Raw genomic sequence first — 4,103 nt, forward strand, 5'->3', positions numbered from 1 at the left:
TGAGGATTTGTGACTGAGAATTGAGGATTGAGGATTGAGGATTGAGGATTGAGGATTGAAGGTTGAGTACTGAGGATTGAGTATTGAGGATTGAGGATTGAAGATTGAGGATTGAGAATGAGGGCTGAGGGTTGAGGATTGAGGTTTGAGTATAGAACCCTGAGAATTCAGGATATTGTATTGAGCATTGAGAATTGAGGATTGATGGTTGAGTATTGAGGATTGAGGATTGAGGATTGACGATTGAGTATTGAAGATTGAGGACTGACGGTTGAGGATTGAGGTTTGAGGATTGAGGATTGAGGATTGAGAATTGAGGATTGAGGATTGAGGATTGAAGATTGGAGATTGGGTATTGAGGATTGAAGGATGAGCATTGAGGATTGAGGGTAGAGGATTGAGGATTGCAGATTGAGTATTGAGGATTGAGGATTGAGGGTTGAGAATTGAGGATTGAGGATTGAGGGTTGAGGATTGAGGATTGAGGATTGAAGATTGAGTATTGAGGATTGAAGATTGAGGATTGAGGATTGAGGATTGAGGATTGAGGATTGAAATTTGAGGATTGGGGATTGAGGATTGAGGATTGAGGATTGAGTATTGAGGATTGAGAATTGAGGATTGAGGATTGAAGCTGAGTATTGAGGATTGAAGATTGAGGATTGAGATTTGATTATTGAATATTGTGGATAGAGTATTGAACCATGAGAATTCAGGATATTTTATTGAGTATTGAGAATTGAGTATTGATGGTTGAGTATTGAGGATTGATGGCTGAGGGTTGGGTGTTGAATATTGAGGATCGAGGATTGAGGATTGAGGATAGAGGATTGAGGATTGAAGATTGAGGATTGTGTATTGAGGATTGAAGATTGAGGATGAGGGCTGAGGGTTGAGGATTGAGGTTTGAGGACTGATGGCTGAGGATTGAGGATTGAGAATTGAGGATTGAGGATTGAGGATTCAAGATTGAGGATTGGGTATTGAGGATTGAAGAATGAGGATTGAGGATTGAGGATTGAGGATTGAGGATTGAGGATTGAGTTTTGAGGATTGAAGATTGAGGATTGGGGACTGAGGATTGAAGACTGAGTATTGAGGATTGAGTATTGAGGATTGAGGATTGAGGATTGAAGATTCAGTATTGAGGATTGAAGATTGAGGATTGAGGATTGAGGATTGAGGATTGAGGATTGAGGATTGAGTATTGAGGATTGAGGGTTGAAGGTTGAGTATTGAGGATTGAAGATTGAGGATTGAGGATTGAGGATTGAGGATGGAGGATGTGGGCTGAAGATCTAGGTTTAGTGATAGATTATTGAGGATTGAAGATTGAGGACTGAGGATTGAGGATTGAGGATCTAGGATTGGAGATTGATTATTGAGGATTGAAGATTGAGGATTGATGATTGAGGGTTGAGGATTGAGGATTGAGGATTGAGAACTGAGGATGAGGACTGAGGGTTGAGGGCTGAGGTTTGAGGAATGAGGATTGAGGGTTGAGGATTGAGGATTGAGGGTTGAGGATTTAGGATTGAATATTGAGGATTGAGGATTGAGTATCTAGGATTGACGATTGAGGGTTGTGGATTGAGGACGAGAACTGTGGGTTGAGTATTGATACTTGAGGTCTGAGGATTGAGGATTGAGGATTGCGAATTGAGGATTGAAGATTGAAGATTGAGGATTTTGTATTGAGGATTGTAGAATGAGGATTGAGGATTGAGTATTGAGGATTCAGGATTGAAAATTGAGTATTGAGGATTGAAGAGTGAGGATTGAGGATTGAGGATTGAGGATTGAAGAATGAGTATTGTGGATTGAATATTGAGGATTGAGGATTGAGGATTGAGGATTGAGCATTGATGATTGAATATTGAATATTGATGATTGAAGGTTGAGGATTGAGGATTGAGGGTTGTGTATTGAGGACGAGGACTGAGGGTTGAATATTGATGATTGAGGTCTGAGGATTGAGGATTGAGGATTGAGAATTGAGGATTGAGGATTGACTATTGAAGATTGAGGATTGGGTATTGAGGATTGAAGAATGAGGATTGAGGATTGAGGATTGAGAATTCAGGATTGAAGAAAGGGTATTGAGGATTGAAGATTGAGGATTGGGGATTGAGGATTGAGGTTTGAGGATTGAAGATTGAGGATTGGGGATTGAGGATTGAGGATTGAGGATTGAAGATTGAGGATGAGGGCTGAGGGTTGAGGATTGAGGTTTGAGGACCGAGGGCTGAGGATTGAGGACTGAGAATTGAGGATTGAGCATTGACGATTGAAGACTGAAGACTGGGGATTGAGGATTGAAGATTGAGAATTAAGGATTGAAGATTGTGGATTGAGGATCTAGGATTGCAGATTGATTATTGAGGATTGAAGATTGAGGATTGAGGATTGAGGATTGAGGATTGAGAACTGAGGATGAGGACTGAGGGTTGAGGATTGAGGTTTGCGGAATGAGGATTGAGGGTTGAGCATTGAGAATTGAGGATTGATGGCTGAGTATTGAGGATTGAGGATTGAGGATTGAGTATTGAGTATTGAAGATTGAGGACTGGCGATTGAGGATTGAAGATTGAGGATAAAGGATTGAGGATTGGGGATTGAGGATCTAGGATTGGAGATTGATTATTGGTGATTGAAGATTGAGGATTGAAGATTGAGGATTGAGAATTGAGAATTGAGGATGAGGACTGAGGGTTGAGGATTGAGGTTTGAGGAACGAGGATTGAGGATTGAGGATTGAGGACTGAGGATTGACGATTGAGTATTGAAGATTGAGGATTTATGACTGAGGATTGAGGATGAGGATTGAGGATTGAGGATTGAGTATTGAAGATTGAGTATTGAGGATTGAATATTGAGGATAGAGGATTGAGGATTGAGGATTGAGAATGAGGGCTGAGGGTTGAGGTTTGAGGTTTCAGTATAGAATCCTGAGAATTCAGGATATTCTATTGGGCACTGAGAATTGGTGATTGAAGATTGAGGATTGAGGATTGAGGGTTGAGGATTGAGGACGAGGACTGACGGTTGAGGATTGAGGTTTGAGGATTGAGGATTGAGGATTGAGGATTGAGGACTGAGGCTTGAGGATTGAGGATTGAGCATTGAGGATTGATGATTGAGGACTGGCGATTGAGGATTGAAGATTGAGAATTAAGGATTGAGGATTGGGGATTGAGGATGTAGGATTGGAGATTGATTATTGAGGATTGAAGGTTGAGGATTGATGATTGAGAATTGAGAATTGAGGGTGAAGACTGAGGGTTGAGGAATGAGGTTTGAGGAACGAGGATTGAGGATTGACGATTGAGGACTAAGGATTGACGATTGAGTATTGAAGATTGAGGATTGATGACTGAGGATTGAGGACTGAGGATTGAGGATTGAGGATTGATGATTGAAGATTGAGTATTGAGGATTCAATATTGAGGATTAGGGATTGAGGATTGAGGATTGAGGATTAAGGATTGAGGATTGTGGACTGAGGATTGAAGGTTGGATAATGATGAATGAAGATTGAGGATTGATGACTGAGGGTTGTGTATTGAGGACGAGGACTGAGGATTGAGTATTGATACTTGAGGTCTGAGAATTGAGGATTGAGGATTGCGAATTGAGGATAGAGGATTGAAGATTGAGGATTGGGTATTAAGGATTGAAGAATGAGGATTGAGGATTGAGGATTGAGGATTGAGGATTGAAGATTGAGTATTGAGGATTGAGCATTGAGGATTGAGGATTGAGAATTGAGGATCGGGGTTTGAAGATTGATTATTGAGGATTGAAGATTGAGGATTGAGGATTGAGGATTAAGGATTGAGAATTGAGGATGAGGACTGAGTGTTGAGGATTGAGGTTTGAAGAATGAGGATTGAGGGCTGAGGATTCAGAATTGAGGATTGAGGATTGAGGATTGAAGATTGAGTACTGAGGATTAAAGATTGAGGATTGAGGATTGAGGATTGAAGGTTGAGGATCGAGGATTGAGTATTGAGGATTGAGAATTGAGGATTGAGGATTGAAATTGAGTATTGAGGATTGAAGGTTGAGTATTGATGTCTGAGGTTTGAGGATTGAGGATTGAG

Source organism: Calliopsis andreniformis, unplaced genomic scaffold (genome assembly GCF_051401765.1).
Source record: "Calliopsis andreniformis isolate RMS-2024a unplaced genomic scaffold, iyCalAndr_principal scaffold0111, whole genome shotgun sequence".
In the NCBI taxonomy this organism is placed as follows: Eukaryota; Metazoa; Arthropoda; class Insecta; order Hymenoptera; family Andrenidae; genus Calliopsis; species Calliopsis andreniformis.